Here is a 26,428-nt window from a genome sequence, read left to right as displayed (position 1 = left end):
TATAGTTAATTGGGCATGGAGTAGTTTGAGAGAGTGATACTGTTTTACCAATCTCGAGGTATACTTGGCTTTAATGAAGATGGATACACCTTCACCTTTGGTTCTTTCATCCTCATTCTGAGGTCTAAATATGTGGAAGGCATTGTAGCCTTGCACAGCTGGGATGCTCTCCATGGCCTTGAACCATGTTTCAGTGACTGCACAGACATCAGCATCTTCCAAGGTGAGGAGTGCTTCCAGAGAGTACAGTTTTGTGTTAAGACTTCTAGCATTAAGCAGTAGAACCTTGAGTTTGTCTAAGTGGATTTTGCTATGTTGGAAATGTTGTTATTTTGATATTGCCTAAAAAAGCACTATGGGGAGGGAAGCACCTCAGCCGGCATTCAAAAGCCTAGGAGAGTCAGGTGCAAACCACGTCTGGCAAAGCAGTGTGGCCTGTTGACCATGTCTTCCCAGGCTGACAAATACTGGATCCCCTGGACTGACCAGATCATGGGTAATGCAGTTCATCAGACTCTTTATATGGGATGTTGTTTAAAGTATATGTGGGTGGTCCTGTATTTCTATCATTCCCTGCCACTGACCTGATTGAGTTCTAATACTGTAAGCCACCACTGCAAAGAATGACAATAGTCATGTCATGACAGTATGATCCCACCATTGGAAAATGTGATCCCTGACTTTCCACAACCTCCCAGAGTTTGAGGCTATCATGTTAACTTCCCGTAAACCTGTCCTATATTATAGTGCACTTCTCATGACTGTGATCTGTCCATCCCAAACCTATTTGAATATGGTGTTGTTTGATACAGTGTGTGACAAGTCCATGCATTGTCCTACACAGCTTGGTTATGGTACTGCATGCCATAACTTTATTCTGTGTTTTCTGTGTCATGGACCGTATATGTGGACCAGACTTTGCCCCTTTGCTAGTGATGCAATATATTGTGCTGTCTCTGCCTCGACTGTGGTACTTCTACTGTATGTTCTTCCCCAACTTTTCACCCTGCCCTTCTGCTGCTGCATCAGCTATTATGAGGCACCCTGTTATGTTATTCACCTTCTGCTCCATATGTTTGTGCAATACCTTGTTGTTGGGCATGGCACATACAACAGATGCCTTGCTGCATATGTCTTTACTAATTTGAAGTGCCTTTCCTGAGCTGTCTGGACATCAAAAGCATCCTTTCAGAATTCTGAACACATGTTCCACTGTGTTTCACATTTCTGCATTGGGTTGTGTTAAAAAACATTTCCTGAATGGTGGGGGGCTGCCTATCAGTTTTTTTTTAACTAGGTCTTTTTGACTTATCCAGCACTACCTACAACACACAACAAACAGTATATTACGTATGGGCTCTTCTCTGAATATATTGTAGCTTTGTGTATAGCCCTGTCTATTTAGTAGCTGTGTGTATACCTACTAACAAGATGGCCTGTGAGAAGTCCCCTTGCAGGAACCATTGGTATAGGTTAGATGTCTGGCAAATGTGTTAATCATATGGACTGCCTAGGTGTTACACAAATACATTAAAAATAATACCCTGGACATTACAGGGTGTAAGAGCCTTTCTGTTAATGTATTGCAAGCCCTCTGGACAAGGTGAGGCCACTATAGCAACATATTTACAATCTATGGCTCTAGGGACCTCAGGGAAATGGTTTACATCTAAATGGCCTACATGCTGATGGCTCTCTACTCTGTTCTCCTCAGGAACCAGATGTGCTCCTCTACATAATGTAGCATAATATCAAGGAACTGGTTTAGTATCTGTGAGGCTGGCACCTGCAATATCCCTCACATGTTCACCATTCATTGGAGGGCACCAGTAGCTAGGGATAGTCAAGCCTTCACATACCTTTGCATCCACAGGATTGGGCAAGCCAGGTATCTCCCTCAGTTTCACTTATGCATAACACAGTTCGACTAGATCCCTTAAAATATCCATGTTTTCTCTGAAAGAGTCAATAATCTGTTGGTCTATGAGCTGGTGATATGTCAGGTGCTGTATGTACCTTCTCCAATGGCACCAATGGCTGCAAAATAAAACATTGTGAGCATTGCCTCGAAAGGCAGCTTCCAAAATATGCTGCTGTACCACTTGTTGCATTTCTTAGTATGGCTCCCATCATATATACTATAAATGTTGGCATTCAAAATATGTATGCACTCCTCTGAAGAGCCACCATTTTATATACTTCTGAACTGGTCTACCATTTTGGATGGCTTCATTTGCACAAACCGTGTGGATCCTCATTTACATGTTATTATGTACTCATTAGCACGGGTTGCATACCACTCTGTTTTGACCATTGCATAATTGTATTATCTGTGCCTTCAATTCACCACACCCTGTGTGTGGCTGCTACTCATGCTAAATCTGTGAAGTGCAATGTGCTAACCATTTATGAATCCTAGCCAAAATCTTTTTATTACTAGCCATTTTACTGCAGCAGCTCTAGGTGCTCAAGGAGAAAGAGAAATTGTGTGCATATAAATTATTACTCATATGAAACTGTAATCAGTTCATTCATACAAATACTACTTCACAACCTAAGTTATGTACTATCATTATGAGCTGTTTCTAAATGTTATACTGTGGCTGAGACACCTTGGATGTAGAAAGAAGAAGGAGACTGTAATGGAATGGGCAAGAAAGGTTAAAGACTTGAAAGGCTGTGAGGATCCTTGGACAAGGACCACTGAGTGAAACGAAATATTTTTCCATGCCTATCCAGGTCATCTTAGACAGAATGACACAGGAAAACCCTACTTTTCTTTTGTTTATTCCACTTTTATCAGCATGTTGCATCTGACCATTCTGATTCACAAAGGTGTGTTCTGGAACAGTACATGCAAATGCCATTTCTTATTGTTAAGACTGCATCTGCGAGACAGGGTTACCAGTTATCAATAAATTTACTTGCACTAAAAAAGTATTTATTTATTTACATGTGTTTTCTGTTAGAGCACTTATCCAACTGGACTATTATCAGACCAGCCTAGTGAGTACAAAGATTCTGAACATTTGACGAGTGCAGAGGTAATAACAGTCCTCAGAACAGCAACAAAAAGAAGTTATGTCCTTACCATAACGTTCCATGTGGAGTGTTCATCTCGCCTTGGTTATTACACATGGGTTCGGAGCCGATCCTCGGCTCCATGCCGGCCGACTGCAAGCTCTGCATCGAGAAGAAGCTCGAGGACATCTAATACCCACAATCCCCCTCTGCCTTTACCTCAGATCTAGTTTGCAAGCAAACCAGACAACAATCACGCATACATGCCAAACTATATACATAATTACCTATATACAACATACCAAGGGTATGATAGTAATACCAACACTGCAACAGCAGAAGGAGAATATTCCAGACCAGGCACCAAATCGAACGTTCTTCCTAAGGGTGGGAAGGGTGGGAGTGTAATAACAAAGCGAGATGAACACTCCACATGGAACGTTATGGTAAGGACATAACTTCTTTATGTGAGAGTGTTCAATCTCGCCTTTGTTCTTACACATGGGTAGCGTCCCTAGCTCCATGATCCTGAGGAACTCAAGGGAGAACGTTCTTGAGCACAGTGGAACCAAAGGTTGCCCTATCCCTAGAAACCCTGTCCACTTTGTAATGAGAAATAAATGTATGTGGTTTAGCCCAAGTAGCAGCCGCACAAATGATGTCTAAGGGTAGACGGGCTGCATGAGCCAAAGATGTAGAAATTGATCTGGTAGAATGTCCTCTGGGTTTTGCTGATAATGTTTGATCAGAATTTTCATAAACATAAATGATACAATCAGTTAGCCATTTAGAAAGAGTTCGTTTCGTAACTGCAAGACCCTTTCTGCTGTCAGCAAAAGCTATAAATAGCTGATCAGATTTCCTGTGATCTTTTGTTCTATCCAAATAAAATCTGAGTTGTCTATGGACGTCCAGTTTGTGCAACATATACTCTAATTTATTAGAGTGGTCTTTAAAGAAGGTGGGTAATTCAATGGACTGATTAATATTACTAGTAGAACAAACTTTGGGAAGAAAAGATGGATTAGTGCGTAGGGATACTCTATCCGAATGAAAAATTAAATAGGGATGCTTGACCGAAAGAGCCTGCAGCTCAGACACCCGTCTAGCCGATGTAATAGCCACTAGGAATAATGTTTTCCATGACAAGAATTTCAAAGTGCAACTTGAAGCCGGTTCAAAGGGTGGTAGCATCAATTTAGAGAGCAGTAAATTTAAATTCCACGGTGATGTCGGGCTTCTGACTGGTGGTCTGATATGAAAAGAACCTTTTAAAAAGGCTTTACAGAGTCTGTGAGCCATAATAGGTGCACCACTTTCTTCTATATGATAGGTAGAAATGGCAGCCAACTGTACTCTCAAGGTAGCCGGAGAAGCTCTTCCTGAAATAATTCGGTTAGAAATTCTAAGACCTTATTCAACGGAGCTGTAACAGGGTCCAACTGATGTGACTCCGCCCAGAAGACAAAACGTTTCCATTTACTGGTGTAAGTCTTTGTAGTGGAAACTTTATGAGAAGCTACCAAAATATCTTGAACCGCTGATGTAAGGGGAATTGACCTGGCTAAAAAGGGAAGCAGAGCAGCCAAGCTGCCAGATGGAGAGATTCCAGGGATGGGTGAGGAACTCCTGACGAGTGAGTCAGTAGATCTGGCTCTGGGTCCAGCATCCAAGGTCCCCGAATGCGGTGATGCAAGAGAAAGGGGAACCAAATTTGACGAGGCCAGAACGGAGCAATGAGAATTATAGTCCTCTGAAGGTTGTTTGCTTTCTGAAGAAACTTTGCAATCAGGGGAAATGGAGGAAAGGCATATAGGAGACCCGGGGGCCAATCGTGCACCAGCGCGTCCCTTGGGACTTCCCCTGGAGGGGGTAATAGGGCAAAGTAGCTCCTGCATTTGGCGTTCATTGGAGACGCAAACAGATCGCAGGTAGGCTGGCCCCATTTGCGAAAAATGTGTTCCGCAACTGACTGATTGAGGGACCACTCGTGAGGCAATAATATTGCCCTGCTCAGCCTGTCGGCTATGACGTTGGATGACCCCGGGATGTGCGTTGCGATCAGAAAGCGACCGGTGGACTCTGCCCATTGCCAAATTCTCATGGCCTCTCTGCATAGTTGGTAGGACCTGGTTCCCCCTTGCTTGTTTATGTACCAGACTACGGACATGTTGTCTGTCTGAACTGCAATGGTCCCTGGAGGAAGAAGGGGAGCAAAGTGTTGCAACGCCAAAACACTGCCCTCAACTCCAGAACATTGATGTGCAGATTGTACTCTAGATTGGTCCAATCGCCTTGGACTGTCTGTCCCTGAAAGATGCCCCCCCACCCTATCAGGGAAGCGTCCGTGGTTATCGTCGCTGACGGTGTGGGTAGTACAAATGGTCTTCCGCCGGATAGGTTGCAAGTCTGTAACCACCACATTAGGTGTGATTTGCATGTCTTCGTTATCAAAATTTCGTGAGTCAGTGGAAGTTGTTGGAATGACCATTGTGCAAATAGAAGCCATTGTAGCACTCTCATGTGCAGTCTTCCCAGTGGTATTGCTATGAGAGAAGCTGCCATGAGACCCAAAACTTTAAGAACAATTTTTGCTGGGGATTTTCTGGACGACAGCAGAAGGGAAATGTTGAACTGAAGTGCTACTATTCTTTCTGTCGGAAGTTTTAGAATTAACTGACGTATCCAATTCCGCTCCTATAAATAAGATATGCTGTGATGGCTGTAGCAAAGATTTTTGAAATTTACTGAAATGCCAAGGTGTGTACAAAGTTGTAGGGAGTAATACCTGGCTTGTATCAGTTGACGCCTGGTGGTGGCAGACAGGAGCCAGTCGTCCAGATACAGAAACACCTGGAATCCTAGGCGCCTCAGATGAGACGCTACCACTGCCATGCATTTGGTGAAGACCCTGGGGGCTGTGGTCAGGCCAAAGGGCAGGGCTCGAAACTGATAGTGACTGGCTCCCAGCCGAAGCGCAAGTGATCTCTGGACGCCCTGGCCATTTTGATGTGGTAGTATCGTCCTTCAGATCTATTGAGCACATCCAGTCGTCCTTCTGTAAGAATGGAAGGATCGATTGAAGCGTGACCATTCGAACTTTTCCTTCTTGACAAAGGTGTTGAGATGACTTAGGTCCAGAATTGGCCTCCAGTCCCCTGTTTTCTTTGGAACTAAAAGAACCTTGAGTAAGTTCGAATCCTATTTGGTCCGCTGGGACTGGTTGGATGACTCTTTTTCTTAGCAGCTTTGAAATTTCTGTAGCTGCTGGTTCTCGCAGATGGGGTGGTACATCTGGGAGTTTTTCTTTGGAATGGGGTGGAAAGAAATGGGATTTTGTAACCTCTGGTAACAACGCTTTTACCCAATTGTCTGAAGAAAGGTTTTGCCAGGCCTGAGGGTATAAAGCTAGCGACCCCGACTGCCTCCAGAGCAGGACAGTCGGGCCTCCTCTCAGGAGTGCTGAAAAGGTTTGCCAGGAGGTTATCCCTGTCACCTTGGTTTTGCGGATCCCTCTGCCGCCAGGGCGTCTTCCACCTCTGCCCCCCCCTCTGCCTCTAGAGGGGGCATCACCCTGTGTGTCTGGAAAAGATCTTTGGGGTTTTCGAAACCACATTTTTCCACCACGTTGCCCTTTGGGGTACGGTCTGGAAGGGGTGGAAAAACGGACTCCGACAGCAGACAGAGTCTTTCCCTCCTGTTCACACCGGGTAAGGGTCTCCTTTACTTTAGGGCCAAAAAGTGTGGCTCCATCAAATGGGGCGTTAGTAAAGGAAGACTTGAAGGCTTCCGCAAATGAACATAAGCGCATCCAGGATTGCCTACGAAGAGCAATCGCTGAAGCCGCTGCCCTACTCGATCCTTCGGCTGCATAGGATATCAGCCTCATGGACGAAGTTCACAATAGACGTAAGGGTGTTGAGCTGCGCTGTAACTTTTTCCGAGACAGCAGCATCTGTTGCACCCTGGAGGGTATCTCCCAACTCTTTGACTAGATCCCTCTGTAAACGAGTAAAATGGGTCAAATAGTTCAGGGAACGCATAGAAAGCCGCTGAACTGAAAATGCGCTTCCCATATCTGTCCATGGTCCTAGAATCTTTGTTAGGCGGATGGACAGATGAGGAAGACTCCGACATCTCCTTTTTCGTGGCCGCTGCCACCACCATGGCGTCTACTGGAACTCCTTTGGTAAGGTAAGCTTTGTCCTGTGGTGCCGTGATGTACTTATTTGGCTTCCTAGGGACAGGTTCCACTGTGTCAGGAGTCTCCCACGCCCTTCGAGCAATTAATTCCACTAACTCATCAAAGGGCGGAGTGACCCAGGAGGAGGAAGGACGGGCACCAAATGCCTTCAGCAAAACTGACTCATCCTCAGAAGGGGGGAGGGCTTGCCAGTCACCTCTCTGTTTAAGGATCTCCAAGATGTCAGCAAAAGAGACATCCTCTGAAGGTGACTTAGGGGACCCTTCTGACTCATCTAAGTCAGTATCAGATGTTAAGGATTCTTGTGGAGAATCCAAGTGTCTCCTCTTACACAGTCTTTTCCTAGGAACTTCTTCGTGGGGAGCATCCGAAGAAGCCTCCGAGGAAGAGGGGGCACCCTCCAGGGGTGGCTGAGACACTGGTGCCCGACGCTTGGACATGGCCGTGGGTGCAGAGGAGGATAACGGTCCTTTGCGGGGAGGAGAAGCTGTACCTGCTGATGTGGTTGTCTGGGTAGACAACACCTTCCTCATGAGGTCGAAGGCCCCCGGGTCCCGAGTCGAGGTATCTCCCGGTTCCGAAGAAATGGGAAGAATCCCCGAAACAGGAACCGAAGGCACCGACCCCGAGGACGGAACCGAATCGATCCGTGCCGAGGCTCCGAGAGGGAGAGTCGGAACCGAAACATCGGTCCGACTCTCGGTCCCGGAACCAAGGACAGACCTTCGGGCCCGAGACTCCGGTACCGGATCGGATGGAGTCGAGGTAAACGGTGCCGACCGAGAAAAAGACGGTTCTGGCACCGAGGGCTCCACAATCATCAGGTCAGCTTCTTCCGGCTCCGAAGACAGAACAGGTCTCGGAGGAGGAACAGATGGAGATAGTGGCAGGCCTTCAAGTCTCGACATCAACTGAGAGGAGACCGAAATAAGCTTGGACAGGGCCGTATGCTCCATAAGCTTCTGCACCACACGGTCCACGTCGGTGTCGGAAAGGGCTCTAGAAGAACGAGTCGAAGGGATCGAAGACGGAGCCGACCTCAACAGAGTCGGTGGGGGGTGCTCCGTCACCGGTTCCAAGACTCGAGGCTCGGAAACTGCCAACAGTTGAACACTCGGCCCCGAAGTCTGTGGAACCGGTGATCTAACTACACTCGAAGAGCTCGGAGCCGATGACTTTGGCTCCGACGTCTTCGACCTTCAAGACTTGGATGCCTGGTCTGAAGCATCCAAAGCCTCCTGGAAAGAGGGTTTCAGCAATCCTCTATCCATCAGTTTCCTCGCCTATCTGTCATGACCCTCCCACTAAAAGAGTGACAAATAGAGCAATCCTCTTGTAAGTGGAGAGGGCCAAGACAGTAGACACAGGAACTGTGGTTGTCTGTGACCGACATTTTTTGGCCACACTGACAACGTTTAAAACCAGATTTCATCTTTTCAGACATATTAACAATGAACACAGTCCAGTCCAGTAAAAAGTCCAATCCAGTAAAAATGTCAAATCCGGGTAAAAGTCTGTTTGATAAAGCTAAAAACAAGACTACACAAGTTTTTAGTCAAATAAGTCGAATCCGAAGTCTAATCCAGTAATAAAGTGCCAAAAGGCAAGATTACAAAAATTTTAGTCACAAGTCAAGAAGGGGTAGGCCCCGAAAAACTCTACTCGAAAGTTAACAAGTTAACTTATTCAAAGTATAGAGAATTCCTGCACTCACACACCTACTCTCTAACTAAGCAACTAAATTTAAAGAAACTTTTCTGAAAAAGTACAGAATAGATAAAATATCTTATCTGAACAGCCCCGAGCTAGTCTCCAGCGATGCGTACTGCAGCAGCGGCAAACTAGATCTGAGGTAAAGGCAGAGGGGGATTGTGGGTATTAGATGTCCTCGAGCTTCTTCTCGATGCAGAGCTTGCAGTCGGCCGGCATGGAGCCGAGGATCGGCTCCGAACCCATGTGTAAGAACAAAGGCGAGATTGAACACTCTCACATACATTATTCAACATATACATATTACGTAACAGACAATTGCACAATCATAGAGAGAAAGAAATGTATATGAGATTTTGCAGAATAGTGTTGTCATATTGTATAATTATAGAGTTGCAGAAATGTTGTTGGCATGTTCATTTCAAAAAACAGTACAATCACTTAGTGCATGCAAATCTGAAGAATAGGATAAAAAATGGAACTGAAAAGCATAATGAAGTGGATAAAATGCACGTTTGGAGAGAACATCTACAAGATTTATAAGAAATGCAATGTAAAAGTCAAAAAGGGAAGAGGAGCTGGAGAATGGGAGAATTGAGTGAAGAGATACTAAGGATACTGTGGATCAGCAGTCTGGAGGGTTCATTTAATGCATATTAAAGAAATGACAGACCGCAAATGGAGTTTGGAAATGCAGTGGACAAGTAAAATATGGGGAACAGAAGTAGATATGCTTTGCATCTTTTAAAATATATTCTCAAAATTCTAATCTGTATTCTGTACAAGACTGAATAATTTTGTGTGTGTGTGTGTGTGTGTGTGTGTGTGTGTGTGTGTGTGTGTGTGTGTGTGTGTGTGTGTGTGTGTGTGATTCCTAAAGTTTTGATGCAATGTAAAAGAAAAAAGAAGTTATGTACTCACCATAATGTTCCATGTTTGTTGTTTATCTCGCCTTCATTCTTGCTGGTTGGGCTCAGAACCGAGAATCAGTTCCAACTCGGCTTATACAAAAACTTGAGAGATTCCACTGGCTCGAGGTAATACCCTATCCCATCATGCTTAGGGAGATTACTCAGATCTTGTTTGCAAATACTGAACAGAATAACAGTTATATACACATAATAATACACACCTAGTATGTGCCCCTTAGGACTAATAAGGAAATCAGAGAACATAAGTTCCAAATCCAGTAGAAACTTCTCAATCCTCCAGGAACTAGGGTTGGGGGAAGGAGGGTGGGACGCAAGACTGAAGGTGAGATGGACAACAAACATGGAATGTTATGGTGAGTACATAACTTCTTTATGTTATGTTGTCCTATCTCGCCTTCATTCTTGCTGGTTGGGACAGTGTCCCCAGCACCTTCTTTCTTGGGTGGCTCAAGGGAACAAGCTCTTCAGAACCATGGATACAAATGAAGTTCTGTTCCGGGAGGCCAAATCCACTTTCTAATGAGTGATAAAGGTATAAGGTTTTACCCACATTGCTGCAGCACAAATTGCATCCATAGGTATTCTAGCCTGAAAAGCAAATGAGGTCGCCATGGCTCTTGTTGAATGACCTTTTATTTTTCCAGACAGCTGTCTCTTTTGGGAAGTATATGAATAGGTAATAGCATCAGTAAGCCACTTTGAGAGAGTGACATTTGATATTGGGGCACCCTTCTTTTTATCTTCTTTTTATCTGAAAAGGAGACGAACAGTTGATCAGATTTCCTGAATTCTTTGGTCCTGTCCAGGCAGAAGTGTAATTGTCTGTGTGCATCTAATTGGTTTAATAAACAGGTAGATCAATAGATTGATTCAAGTTTGCTTTGGTGCAAACTTTGGGTAAGAATGATTGATTAGTTCTCAGAGAAACTCTGCCTCTATGGAAAACCAAGTATGGAGGAGTATAGACAATGCTTGGAGTTCTGACATCCGCCTAGCAGATGTGATGGCAACCAAAAAGACTGTTTTTCATGTCAGAAACTTCAGATGACAAGATGAAGTCGGTTCATATGGTGGCAGGATTAGAGTGGACAATACCAAATTAAGGTCCCAAGGGGCTGATGGTTCTTTTACTGGGGGCCTAAGCAAAAAGGTACCTCTCAAAAAGTCTTTGCACAGTCTATGGGACATAATCATGAATCCCATTTTTCCAATGTGGTAGTTTGATATAGCAGCCAATTTAACCCATATGGTAGCCGCTGCTGCACCTTCATTGAAGAGTTTAGCCAAAAAGTCTAAAATAGAAGTTTCAGGGGCCGTGAAAGGATCATTGTGATTGTTTAGAGTCCAACAGGAAAACCTTTTCCATTTTCTAGCATAAAGCTTTCTAGTTGCTGTCTTATGGGACAAGGTCAGAATATGTCTCACAGTGGGGGATATGCCTGGAAGTCTGGCTAGGAGTGGAAGTGGAGCAGCCAAGCTATCAGTTTCAGGGTTTTGAGCGAGGGATGCAATTTCCCTGATGGATGAGTCAGTAGGTCTGCAACTGGGTCCAGAATCCACAGATCCTCTTGTAGATGGGGCCATAGGAAGGGGAACCAAATTTGTTGAGGCCAGTATGGTGCAATGAGTATTAACCTGTTCTCAACATGATAGCTTTCCTGGAGGACTTTGGGGATTAAGGGAAAAGGAGGGAATGCATAAAGGAAACCCGGGGGGGGGGGATCATGTACAAGTGCATCCCTTGGTGACTCCCCCAGAAGGGGGAATCAGGGCAAAGTAGCTGCTGGATTTGGCATTCATGGACGTGGCAAAAAGGTCGCAGTAAGGCTGGCCCCACTGGCGAAAAATCTGTTCCACCATTTCCTGTTTCAGGGACCACTTATGAGGCATTAGAATACCTCTGTTGAGTTTGTCTGCAATCATGTTGGATCTCTCCGGGATATGCATTGCTACTAGAAAGTGTTGGGAAGAGACTGCCCACTGCCATGCTCTTTAAGCCTCTCGACGCAGGGAGTAAGATCTGGTTCCACCTTGTTTATTTATGTACCACACGACTGACATGTTGTCTGTCTGGATTGCAATTGCTCCTAGTGGAAGGGAGTTGTGAAATGCCCGCACTGCCAGCAGCATCACTCTCATCTCTAGGAAATTGATATGCAAATGGTTCTTGTATTCTTGTTTAAGGCTAATAGTGAATTGATTAGTAAAGTAGGGATTAATCAGAAATTTGCTCAAAAGAAAGCTAAAAGTTACAAGAACTATTTTCAAGGGAAACTAAGCAGAAAGTATCTAACTGAACAAAGAAGTGGTATAGTTAAATGTTATAACTGTAACGTGTAATTTGTTATATACAGAAGGGAATGAAGTAACAATAGGGAATAGTAAAGTTAAAATACCGGGCTTATTTAATTGTAAGTCCAAGAATGTGATTTTACCTTATTATTTGCATAGAGTGTAAAATTTTCTATGTAGGGAGAACTACTAGGGAACTTAATAGAAGGATGCATGAACATAAATATGCCATCCAAACAGGAGACATCAAAAATGCTTTATGTAAACACTATAAAGGTAGCAATTGTAAGGTAGATTATACATTTTCAGTATTAGATTCCCTGGTTAATACTACTAAAATTATAAATATAGAAGAAGAGCTTGGCTGGCTTGAATATTGTTGGCAAGTTAGATTAAATGGATGTTTCCCACCTGGACTAAATAATAGAGAAGAGTTTAATATGCATTTAAAAAGAAAGGGGTTAAAACTTTAGGGTATAAAATGCTATTTTAAGCTGTTTTTATTTGTGTTCTGTTTTTTAAGGAGGTCATAGGAAATCATGTGATAGATCATGTGCCTAAAGAGGTATATTTAAAGTGTGTTATGTAATCATTATTTCAGTCTGAAGAAGTCTCTTGTTGTGATTGTTTGGGAGACGAAAGCGCTTACTGGAATTTTGTGTGCCTTGGAATAAAGTGAAGTGAAGGTCATCCAGCCGTTTTCTGCATTTTTGATGTTCTCTACAGTTTTTGCTGTTTTGTGCTACTTTGGAAGAGAGTTCTTGTATTCCTGCCAAACTCCTTGGACCATCCTCCCCAGATAGTGCCCCCTCCCCACCCTATCTGGAAAGCGTCTGTGGTCACTGTAGCTACTGGCTGAGGGGGAATGAATTGTCTGCCCAGAACCACCTGAGAAGAATGAAGCCACCAGTGGAGGTCTCTCTTGCAGGATTCTGTCACGATAATCTTGTGGGACATGGGCAGTTCCTGCATGGACCATTGGGTGAAAAGTAACCACTGGAGAACTCTCATGTGTAAGTGTGCGAGTGGTACCAAGATTATCGCTGCCTCCATCAAACCCAAGATCTTTAGAACAACCTTTGCCTGGACTTTCTTCTTCATCAGAACATTCTGTATCTATTGGCGTAGGGTTTGTATCCTGTCAGGAGGAAGTTTGGCTTTCATTTCTCTAGTCTGCTCCAATAAATACAATACGTTGTGATGGCAACAAGGCAAACTTTTCAAAATTTACTGTAATGCCTAGTTGAGAGCAAAGGTGGATGCTGGTGTCTCTCGATCTGGTGAGTAGATGCTCGGTGGTGGCGGTTAGGAGCCAGTCGTCCAAGTACGGAAACACCCGGAATCCTGGATGCCTCAAGTGAGCCATGACTCCTGCCATGCATTTGGCGAACACTCTGGGGGTTGTAGTGAGACCAAAGGGCACAGCCCAGAACTGGTAATGACTGGCTCCCAGCCAAAAGCGTAAGTGACTCCGGGATCGCCTGTCCATCTTTATATGTTAGTACACATCCTGGACATCTATCGAGCACATCCAATTGTCTTTCCCCAGAAAGGGGAGTATAGACTGCAATATCACCATCCAGAACTTTGATTTTTTTTTTACAGACTTGTTTAGTCTGCTGAGATCCAAAATGGGCCACCAGTCCTCTGTCTTTTTCGGAACTAAAAAGAACCTTGAGTAAGTTCCGGATCCAATTTAGTATGTGAGGATGTCTTGGATGACTCCTTTTTCTAGCAATCTTTGAACTTCTAGGGTTGCCTGGTACCTCTGATTGGGTGGAACATCCTGGATTGACCTTTTTTTTGAAGGGGAAGAGGAAAAGGTTATACAGTAGCCTCTGGATATAATTGTTTGTACCCATTTGTGTTTGGGTACAGTGACAAGTGATCCCCGACTGCCTCCAGAGGTGGATAGATGGGCCTCCTTTCAGAAGCGCTGGAAGGGCCTACCAAGGAATGTATCCCTGTCACCCTGATTTTGCAGACCCCCTCTGCCATGAGATTGGCATCTTCCATTGTTGTTTCCCCCTCTGCCCCTGGAGGAGGAATCACCATGTGCATCCAGAAAGGCTCTTTGGGACTTACAGAACCACATTCCCCCCATTCTGACCTTTGGGGTAAGGCCTGCTAGGGAGGGAGAAATGGAGTCCCACGGCGGAAAGAATCTTTCTTTCTTGCTCGAACCTGGTCAGAGTCTCTTTCACTTTAGCCTCGAACAAGGATGAGCCATCAAACGAGGCACTGATAAAGAAAGACTTGAAGGGCTCTGCAAACTTGCATAAGCGCATCCAGGAATGTCTCGTTAGGGAGATTCCTGTACTCACAGCCCTACTCGCTCCATCAGCTGCATAAGAGATAAGCTGCATGGAGGAGTTTACTACTGAAGTTAAGGTAGCAAGCTGAGAGGTCACCTTGTCTGAAACCTCCGCAGCTGTAGAACCTTGGAGGGTATCTCCCAACACCTTCAGGAGATTCCTCTGAAGTCTGGTAAAATGGGTCAAATAGTTCAGCAATCTGAGGGTAAAGGCTGCTGAAGAGAACATACTCTTTCCATACTTGCCCATCGTATGAGATTCCTTATTCGGCAGATGGACAGATGAGGAAGTCTCAGACAATTCCTTTTTGGCAGCCACTGCTACCACCACAGCATCTACTGGGACATCTTTTGCGAGGAATTCCTTGTCAGAGAGGCCCACACCTTCCGACTGACTACATTCATGAGCTTGTCGAAAGGCGGAGTCACCCAAGAGGTGGAAGAGTGGGACCCAAAAGCCTCCAAGTACATGGACTCATTCTCAGAAGGGTCAAAGGACTTCCAGCCACCTCTCTGCTTAAGGATCTCTAGGATGTCCACAAAGGAGACATCCTCAGAGGGTGATCGTGGGGACTCTTCTGAATCATCGAGGTCCGTGTCTGAAGGGATGGACTCCTCAGGGGAGTCTAGATGTTTCCTCATACATGTTCTCTTCTGAGGGGCATCCTCAGAGAGGTATTCTAGGGAGGTTTCGAAAGAGATGGATGCACCCAGTGTGGCATCCTGGGACTTCAGGTCTCCAAGCTTGGGAGGAAGAGGTGGTAAAGAGACAGACTCTGGTGCTCTTGGGGGAAGAGTGCTTGGGTCTGAGAGTGGGGTCATCTGGGGTGACAGCACTCTCCTCATGACCTCAAAAGCACCATGACCCTGCTCCAAGGGAGCTCCCAGCTCCGAGGAGGCAGGAGACTCCCCCCAAATCAAGGCCATGGATGCTGAGGCCAATGTAGGCGCCCAGCTGACCTGCGCCAAAGTCCCGAGAGGAAGAATCAGTTCAGATAACTGTCCAACCTGGCTCTCTTCCCCGGACCCCAATAGATGATGGCACTGAGGAGGTCAGAGCGGAAATTGGGATTGAAGAAGCCGGAGTGGATCTTGGTCCCGACGGTTCCATTACGGTCAAATCCAAACACTCTTGCTCCGAAGCCACCACATGGGTCGGAGGAGGAATCGAAGAAAGGGCAGTGACAGTTGTTGCACCAGAATCCTTCTGGGCCGGGCTCGACAGGATTTTGGCTAGCGCCGGTGTCTGTAACAACCTCTTGACCACCTGCTCCACATTGTCATCCAAGAAACTCCTGGAGGACCGAGAGGATGGGGCTGAGGATTTAATGGACTGCAAAATAGGTGACTGTAAGACTGAGGAGACCAGTTCCAGGACTGGGGACCTGCTCCATATATGGTACTCTGTTGACTCCATAATAACCAGTGGAGCTGAAGATGTAGTCTTTTCGGGCCTGAAAGCCTTCGGGTCCATTGGTGAGTACTTAGCCTGCTTCTTCGATGGTTCAGACTCTGGAGCCATGGAAGCAGATCTCTTTGAAGATTCGTCAGATCTAGGGGATTGAGACTGGTGAGGGGATTTGGAGGAACCCTGTTTTCCTTCTTAGGCCTCAGAGAAAGGAACCTTCAACAAGCCCCTAACAATCAATTTATTTTTCTTTTTTCTCTCTAACAACACCCTGGTGCTGAAAGTGTGGCAGAAAGAACAGGTCTCCTGCAGATGGACCGCACTCAAATAGTACACACAACTGGTGTGGCCATCTGTCGGGGACATTTTTTGACTGCAGTGTTACACTTCTTGAAACCTGAAGGCTTCGCTTCTTTAGAATCTTTTGACATAGCTACCTAATAGTACTAACACCAACAACAATCAAAACACAGTAACCCTTTTTTTTTTCAGAACACAACTAACAAAACAGAGAGACCAGAGGAGAAATCTCTAACTCAAATGAAAGTCTCCTCTAGCCAGAGGAGAAGTCTCTAACTTAAACGGAAAGTCTCCTCTAACTTAAATGAACTCCTTATGCTATAGAAAAAGGGGTTTGACAGAATAGATTAATACATACAAACAGCTAAAATGCTCTACACTCAAAGAAATCGGGGCTGGGACAGGGAATAAGATAAAAGCCTAGCGAAAGTACGATGGCCAGCAACAGCAGTGACACCAAATTGTGACAAAGTCACAAATATCGGACTAACAAACTAACAGTAGTACAAAACAACCAACAGTCTAAGACTTTAGACCAAAAATTAGCACAAAAGAGAAAAAAAGATTCCACTTAGCTTGGAGCCTAGTAGGAAGCACCCGATCTAGTTTAGCGGCAAATGAGATCTGGGTAATCTCCCTAAGCATGATGGGATAGGGTATTGCCCCGAGCCAGTGGAAGCTCTCGAGCTTTAGTATAGGCCGAGTTGGAACCGATTCTCGGTTCCGTACCCAACCAGCAAGAATAAAGGCGAGATAGGACAACATAACATCTATGGCTTGTTATATTAATAATACTCCATTTGTAACCTAGCTACAATTTGTAAACTCATGTTTAACATATTTTATATCTTCTTGTATATTGTTTGGAGTTTTTTTTTCATGTTTAACAAATTTATATATTTTTATATAATTGTCCGGAGCTTTTCTCCCCGGGCCTCCATTGAAAATGAGAAGTTATGTACCTACCATAACGTTCCATGTTAGTTGTCTTCTCTCGCCTTCTTTCTTGCTGGATGGGTTCGGAGCCGATCCTCGGCTCCGACTCGGCACTTGCTAAGCTCAAGAATCACTTTTACCAGCTCGAGGCAGCCCTATATCCCATGATGCAAGGCGGTAATTACCCAGATCTCGTTTGGTTTCTAGAGGAAACCTGCCTGCAATCTTTCCGCAAGGAAAGCAGAATAATTAGCCTAGAAGACTGTAGGGGGAACCAGGTAATAGAGATCCCGAGCTAACTAGTGTCCAAGGGAGAACAATCTCCCCAAGAAGGGAAAAATCAAGGTCTGTTCAGGCTAGGGGGACAGGAGGGAGGGACGCAAGAAAGAAGGCAAGAGAAGACAACTAACATGGAACGTTATGGTAGGTACATAACTTCTCAATGTTAAGTTGTCATGGCTTGTTATATTAATAATACTCCATTTGTAACCTAGCTACAATTTGTAAACTCATGTTTAACATATTTTATATCTTCTTGTATATTGTTTGGAGTTTTTTTTTCATGTTTAACAAATTTATATATTTTTATATAATTGTCCGGAGCTTTTCTCCCCGGGCCTCCATTGAAAATGAGAAGTTATGTACCTACCATAACGTTCCATGTTAGTTGTCTTCTCTCGCCTTCTTTCTTGCTGGATGGGTTCGGAGCCGATCCTCGGCTCCGACTCGGCACTTGCTAAGCTCAAGAATCACTTTTACCAGCTCGAGGCAGCCCTATATCCCATGATGCAAGGCGGTAATTACCCAGATCACGTTTGGTATCTAGAGGAAACCTGCCTGCAATCTTTCCGCAAGGAAAGCAGAATAATTAGCCTAGAAGACTGTAGGGGGAACCAGGTAATAGAGATCCCGAGCTAACTGGTGTCCAAGGGAGAACAATCTCCCCAAGAAGGGAAAAATCAAGGTCTGTTCAGGCTAGGGGGACAGGAGGGAGGGACGCAAGAAAGAAGGCAAGAGAAGACAACTAACATGGAACGTTATGGTAGGTACATAACTTCTCAATGTTAAGTTGTCAATCTCACCTTCATTCTTGCTGGATGGGACCGCATCCCTAGCACCCTTATCCTGGGAGGCTCAATGGAACAGACTCTTGAGAACTGTGGAACCAAAACTTGCCCTGTTCCTGGAGGCCAAATCCAATTTGTAATGAGAAACGAAGGTATGAGGAGTGGCCCAAGTGGCTGCTGCACAAATAGTGTCCAAGGGTAGTCTAGCCTGAAAAGCTGTAGATGTGGCTAGACCTCTAGTAGAATGTGCTTTAAGTTTTGAAATCAGCTGTTTGCCCCTCAGCTGATAAATGTCAGAAATGGTGGACGACAGCCATCTGGATAAGGTTACTTTAGAAACAGGAAGACCTTTTCTATTTTCAGCATAAGAAAGAAAAAGCTGATCAGATTTCCTAAATTGCTTTGTTCTGTCCAAATAATATCTGAGTTGGCGATGAACATCTAGGCAATGCAGTTTTTGTTCTGCCCTGTTAGAATGATTGGGAAAAAATACAGGAAGGTCAATGGATTGATTTAAATTTGTTTTGGAAGCAACCTTGGGCAAAAAGGATGGATTGGTTCTTAAGGATACCCTATCCTTGTGGAAGACCAAGTAAGGGGGACGAACACAGAGGGCATGTAGTTCCAACACTCTCCTAGCCGAAGTAATAGCAATTAGAAAGAGAGTCTTCCAAGAAAGACATTTCAATGAGCATGTAGCAGCCGGTTCAAAAGGGGGAAGTATCAAGGATGCCAGCACTAGATTTAGGTCCCACTGTGGTGGAGGATCTCTGACAGGGGGCTTAAGAAGGAACACCCCTTTGAGAAAAGCTTTACAAAGTTTGTGAGACATGATATTGTGGTCTGCAAATCCGACATGGAAATTAGAGATTGCTGCCAACTGGACCTTAACTGTGGAAGCAGAAGAACCGGAGCGAAATATTTCAGCAAGAAAGTCCAAGACCGATTGAATAGGGGCAGTAAAGGGATCTATGTTCTTAGACTTTGCCCAAAAGGAGAAACGTTTCCACTTACTAGAGTAAATCCTCCTGGTAGAGGACTTTAGTGAAGCTACTATTATATCTCTAACAGGGTTAGAGATCATAGGAAGCCTGGCTAAGGAAGGAAGTGGAGCAACCAAGCAGTGAGGGTGAGGGAACGAATTGATTGGTGCAGTTGACCCGACTGGTGGGTCAGAAGATCTGGAATTGGATCCAGATGCCAAGGCTGCACCATGAGATGGCGATGAAGGAACGGGAACCAAATTTGTCGAGGCCAGTAAGGGGCAATGAGAATCATTTTGGCTCTCAAGACGGTAGCTATCTGGAGTACTTGAGGTATCAACGGAAAGGGGGGAAAAGCATAAAGAAGTCCCCGGGGCCAATCTTGGGTAAGAGCGTCTCTGGGGGGAATGGCCCAGAAGTGGAAAGAGAGAGAAGAAGTGTGGGCATTTGCTGTTTTGGGGAGTAGCAAAAAGATCGCAGCATGGGCGGCCCCACTTCTGAAAAATCTCCTCCACTATGGATTGTTTGAGAGACCACACGTGAGGCATGAGAATAGCTCTGCTCAATCTGTCCGCTATTATGTTGGTTCCTCCGGGGATATGCATTGCTACCAGAAACCGATGAGAGGAGATCGCCCATTGCCAAAGTCTGAGAGCTTCTCGACACAAGGGATAGGACTTGGTTCCGCCCTGCTTGTTGATGTACCACACCACGGACATGTTGTCCGTGTGAACTGCAGTAGTTCCTAATGGAAGAAAGTCATTGAGGGCTTGCAACGTTAAAAGCACTGCTCTCATCTCTAGGACATTTATGTGCAGGTGGTATTCGAACGGTTGCCACGTGCCATGAACCATCCTGCCCTGATAATGCCCCCCTCACCTGATCAGGGAGGCATCCGAAGTGACCGTGGCTACCGGGGCCGGGGGGACAAATGGTCTGCCCTGATGGACTAGGGGAGAAGAAGTCCACCAGAATAGATGGCTCTTGCAGGTTTGTGTCACCAGGATCTTGTGACGCATGGGAAGCTGCTGGAAGGACCATTGGGTGAACAACATCCATTGTAGGAGGCGCATGTAAAAACGGGCCAGAGGGAGAAGTGTCATGGCAGCTGCCATGAGGCCCAGCACTTTCAGGACCAACCTGGCTTGTACCCTTTTGCTGGATAGGATGATCCGAACGTTGTTTTGGATATCTAGGATTCTTTGACTTGTTAGGTTTGCTGACATCCGAGTAGTGTCTAGATTTGCGCCTATAAAGGCAATAGATTGGCAGGGTGATAAGGAAGACTTTTGGAAGTTGACTGAAATTCCTAATTGACCGCAGAGACATAGAGTATAATCTCTGGCTTGGAGAAGTTGATGCCTGGTGGTGGCTGATAGGAGCCAGTCGTCTAGATACGGAAACACCTGGAATCCTTCATGTCTCAGGTGAGCCGTGACCGCTGCCATGCATTTGGTGAACACTCTGGGGGCTGTAGTGAGACCAAAGGGCAGGGCTCTGAATTGAAAATGACTGGTCCCCAGCCGAAAGCGGAGAAACCTTCTGGAGCGTCCGTAGATTTTTATGTGATAGTACGCATCCTGAAGGTCTATAGAGCACATCCAGTAGTTTTTGCCCAGGAAGGGCAAAATCGATTGAAGTGTGACCATCCGAAATCTTGTCTTTTTGACAGACCTGTTCAGTCTGCTGAGGTCTAATATTGGTCTCCAGTCTCCCGTCTTTTTGGGAACCAAAAAGAACCTTGAGTAGATTCCGGATTCTAATTGATCTGTTGGAACTGGTTGGATGGCCCTTTTTCTTAGAAGCTTTGATACCTCTAGCTCCGCAATCTCCCTTAGACCGGGTGGAACGTCTGGAAGGGAACCTTTTTGAGGGAAGGGGCTTTCCTCGAAGGGAATTTTGTAACCCTCGGATATGATCGACTGTACCCATCTGTCTTGAGAGAGGGAAAGCCAGGCTTCTGGGTACAGCGACAATCTCCCCCGACTGCCTCTAAGGGTGGGCAGTCGGGCAACACCTCAGGGATGCTGGAAGGGCTTGTCAGGGAGAGGCTCTCTGCTGCCCTGGTTCTGCGGACCTCCTCTGCCCCTAGGGCGGCGTCTGTTGTTATTACCCCCTCTGCTTCTGGGGGTAAATTGACCACGTGCGTCAGGCGTGACTCCCTGAGATTTCCGGAACCACATTTTCCCTCCCTTCTGACCTTTGGGGTAAGAAGAAAGAGTCTTGCCGTCTTGTTCGCACCTGGTTAATGTGTCCTTCACCTGAGGCCCAAACAAAGTAGTGCCATCAAAGGGAGAATTTGTGAAGGATGCCTTAAAGGGGTCTGCAAAATTGCAAAGCCGCATCCAGGACTGACGTCTAAGAGCCACTCCTGTTCTTGCTGCTCTACTCGCCCCATCGGCTGCATAAGAAATGAGCCGCATGGAGGAGTTAGTAATGGAATTTAGGATTCCAAGCTGAGAGGCAATCTTCTCTTGAGCCCCAGCAGCTGACGGATCCTGTACTACCTCACCCAATTCTTTGAGGATGTCTCTTTGAAGTCGGGTGAAGTGACATAAATAATTCAGCGAATGCATAGCAAAGGTCGCTGAGGAAAACATCCGCTTACCATACCTGTCCATGGTCCTAGACTCCTTGTTAGGAGGATGGACTGGTACGGAAGGATCTGCAAGTTCCTTTTTGGTGGCGGCTGCCACCACCATGGCATCAACTGGAACACATTTCGTAAGAAACTGTTTCTCAGTGGGGGCTGTGATCAATTTAGAAGGCCTCCTGGGGACTGGTTCCACAGAATCAGGAGATGCCCACGCCTTTCGAGCTATCACATCCATGAGGGGGTCGAAAGGCGGAGACACCCAGGAGGTGGAGGGTCGAGATCCAAAAGCCTCCAGGTATACCGACTCATCCTCGGAGGGATTAATGGAGGGCCAGTTTCCCCTCTGTTTTAAGAGTTCTAGGATGTCTGAAAAGTAGACATCCTCAGAGGGGGATCTTGGGGACCCCTCTGACTCATCTAAGTCGGTATCTGATGTCATAGACTCAGGGGAGTCTAAGTGCTTCCTCTTGCAGGTCCTCTTATGCGGGGGCTCTCCTGAAGGATCAGGAGAAACCTCGGAAGAGGAAGTTCTTCCCAGTGGGGAAACCTGGGGCGATGGATCTCTGGGTCCGGGAGCAAGAGAGTGGGAAGAGACATCTACAAGCTCTGTAGAGGGAGGAGCTAAAGGAACCGACTGTTGACTAAGCTCGGGGGCTAACGCACTCCTCATCACCTCGAAGGCTCCCCTCCCAGGGAGGGCCAAGAGACCCCACTCCGAAGAAACGGGGACCCCCTGCCCCACCAAAAAGGAAGGCTCCGAAGCAGATGTTGGCACCGAGCTCACCAAGGCCGAAGCCCCGAGAGGGAGAGCGGGGTCAGACAAGGGTCAGATGCCACTCGCCCCCTCGGAACCGACCAGGGAAACCCGATGACCGGATCCCTCCAAGGACGGTCTCGAGGAGGAGATAGGAGTCGAAGACGACGGAGCCGAAAGGTGTGGAATCGGTCCCGAAGCCGCAACAGTCATGGTACCAATAATCTCCGGCTCCGAGCTCTGAAGGAGAGTCGAAGGAGGAATCTCAGGAGGGTGTGGAATAGCGGTCGTCTGCTGAGATGGGCTATGGAGCATCTGGGCCAATGCCTGTGATTTTAGTAGTCTACTCACCACTCTCTCCAAATCGTGGTCTGAGAGCCTGGAAGACCTTGACGATCGGCTCTGATGGCTCCGTTCCGAAAGTAAGGGGGAGGCCGGAGCCGAGTGGATAGACTCCAGTGAAGGAGATCTAGACCTCTTCCTCGACGGAGCCATCGGAGCCGACGAACCTTCGGTCCCAGTTGGAGCCGACAGCTTGTTGGCTCCGAGCTGAGCTTGGAAGCTAGGGTATCGGCTCCAGCCGGAGCCGACATGGATGCTGAAGCCAGGGTATCGATGCCGATTGGCGCTGATACAGAAACTTCCAAGGAGGAAGGATCGGCTCCAGACGGAGCTGATATCGACTCTGGAGGAGTCGGAACCAAGGCCACAGACTTGGACACCAAAGTCTGGGTCTTGGGTGGCTTAGAGGGCTTCCCGGAACCGACCTTAGCTGGGGAGCTCTCAGGCTTAAGGAGACCCCTGAGGATCAACTTATTTCTACGCTCCTGCAGGACTCTCTGGCTGAAGGAATGACAAATAGCACAGGAGTCCTGCAGGTGTAGGGGTCCCAGGCAATAAATACAAGAAGTGTGACCATCTGTCAGAGACATCTTCTGACAGCACGAGTCACACTTCTTAAAACCTGAGATCCTAGTGTCTTTTGACATGATTGAGTTTGAACACAATCACACACACACTCAGTCCTTAAGTACACTAATTAAACAAAGACACAGACACACCTAACAAAAAATCCTGACAGGAATGTTTAGGAGGGGAAGGCCTAAGGCCTGACTAACAGAAAAATTATAAAGGGATAGAGAAAACTAACGGGAATAGGGTCTAAGTGAATCGAGGGACTACTAACTATAAAAGGGAATAAATTTTTTTTTTTTTAAAACTGGGGTAGTTAAATCTCTGAAAAGAGTAATGAAATTCACTTACCAGGAGCTGGTAAAAAAAGGTGACCTCATGAGCGAAGCGGCAAACGAGATCTGGGTAATTACCGCCTTGCATCATGGGATATAGGGCTGCCTTGAGCTGGTAAAAGTGATTCTCGAGCTTAGCAAGTGCCGAATCGGAGCCGAGGATCGGCTCCGAACCCATCCAGCAAGAATGAAGGCGAGATTGACAACTTAACATTGGGTTCGTTTCAGTCCAGTGGACTTTCCCAGTCAACAAATGCAAATAAATAAAATAAATAAATAAATAAATAAATACATGTATTTTTGTCCATGGAGTTTAAAGTGAAGGTTCTGAGGGAAAAATTGTCTTAGGCTGACAGGTGAAAGATCAGGGGATATGTTTTCATAAGAACAAGACACCTGATTACGGTGAGAGACAAAAAATATAAGAAATGGAAAACAGGTCAAACTACATCTTTGAAAACTAAAATAAACAAGCTGGACAAATAAATTAAGCATAATGTGAGACAAGATAAAGAAAAATTTGAAAACACTGTGTGCCCTTATGAAATCATACATAGTTAATAACTGGCTTGACAGATCCAAAATCTCATGGGAAGACTATAAATGTATGGCTACGAAATACATACTACCAAGTAAATTTATTACAAAAGTCAAACAAAACTCTCTTACTATCAGAATTATTGGAATTTACTACTGAATACTTTATCACAATAAACGCATTTAATCCATCAAGAAGGCCTAAGGTATAACTACCTTGGATCGCTTACACCTCTACATACTAGACTCACAATCACTACACCACTGGTAAGGTTTTGCGTATGCAGTTAAATTGTAAACTAAGATGACACCAGTGTGTAAATAGTGTATATAGTTAGGATGAATAAATTTGTAGGGATAAACTGTGTAATAGCTACTGATAACCCAATAGGGTATATGTCAACATCTGCTTTGTATAAAAAACAAAGATCTAGTCTATTAGCACTGTTAAGTTTCGTATATAGGTATTGAAGTACCTACATGGGCATCACAATGTTACTTTGTCATTTATTTACCTTTGGTCTATGGATATCCAATGTTCCTCCATGCCTAAATGACCTCTGTTGTTGTTACAATGTGAAAATCAATAAAAATTTGTATTTGAAAAAAAGAAAAATTTGAAGAAAATTTATATAAAAATAATAACCATAACAGGAAACCATTTTATAGATGCACAAAAATGTGGAAGGAGTAAAGACATACAAATTGATAAACTGTGTGCAGATTCTAAAATTTATTCTTGGACACAACAGATTATAGATACATTTACAAAATCTTATGCAAAACAGTTTGGGTCTACAAAGGGAGTGATAAGTTGTTCTAGTGATATCTAGGTAAGCTCAGATACGGGAATCAAAACAGATTATATTGAAAAAGTACTATGCAAACTGTATCCAAACAAAGCACTGGGAGGAGGTGGAATAACTAATAACCTGAGAACATTTCGGCAAGAACTTACAGTACCATTATATCTATTATTTACTAGGTCATATAAATATGGGAAGATTCCTCAAGCTTGGAAACATGCATTTATTAAACCTGTATTTAAGAGAAAGGGGAGTAGGACAAACCCAGAGTCATATAGACCCTTAAGTCTACTTTCATGTTGTGGAAAAATAATGCAGATGTTAATATTGGATATGTTATTTTCAGAACTGGAAAGGTTGGTACTTGACACCATATATCAGCATGCGTAGGTTGAAATTTATCTATTACCACTGGTTCACTACACATTACCAAAAACCCACAATACCAATGCCCATAAACCCGAGACCAAATACCCAAAAGACTACAAGACCGATGGACCACAAGAGCAAAATTCAAAATTGCGAACATTTGAAACACATACAGTACACACATACACAAACACACAGCTTCCCCCCCACAATCAAACGAATAAACTTACACTATAGTTAAGCAGGGGGGCAAGCACCCCTGCACCCCCCCATGTGGGGGGCTTCACCCCCCACACCCCCCTACTTTAATATTCTAACTCCGAGATCACACAAAGACACACACAAGACAAACACACACCCACACATTACAGTCCCTCACACACACACCACAGTCACAACACACACTAAAGCCCCTCACAAACACACTTACATACACATACTTACCTGAACTGCAACACCAGAAGCACTAACTCAAAATCTCCGAACATCAGGATTATGAAATTCACGCTTCTGGTCTTGCGATCATCTGGTCTTTCGGTGTTCTGGTCTCGGGATTCCGAGCGTCGGTAATATGGGTGTGTGGTCTTCCGTAGTGGACCCATTACCACATGTAAAATGATGTTCTATAACAATATAATAACAGCCATGAATAAAAAATTGCACTGTGATGTAATTTACATAGATTTAACTTCAGCATTTGACAGGGTCATACACAAACACTGATCAATAAATGACAACAACTAGGTATTGCTTTATTCTTGATAAGATGGATAGTTGCATGTCTTATTAATAGGACATGGCACGTATCATATAGCAATTGAACAGGTGAAATTCTTGGTTACATTCAGGGTGTCCCACAGGGTTCTGACCTAGGTCCTTACTTGTTTAGATTGTATCTTTCATAGGTTCATAGGTTCATACTAGGCTATCTGCCCTAGGGCATTTATAAGTC

The sequence above is a fragment of the Protopterus annectens genome, chromosome 9.part0, assembly GCF_019279795.1.
Source record: "Protopterus annectens isolate FY-2018-M chromosome 9.part0, PAN1.0, whole genome shotgun sequence".
NCBI lineage: Eukaryota > Metazoa > Chordata > Ceratodontiformes > Protopteridae > Protopterus > Protopterus annectens.
The sequence above is the reverse complement of the archived record's forward strand: the minus strand, read 5'-3'. Positions refer to the sequence as shown.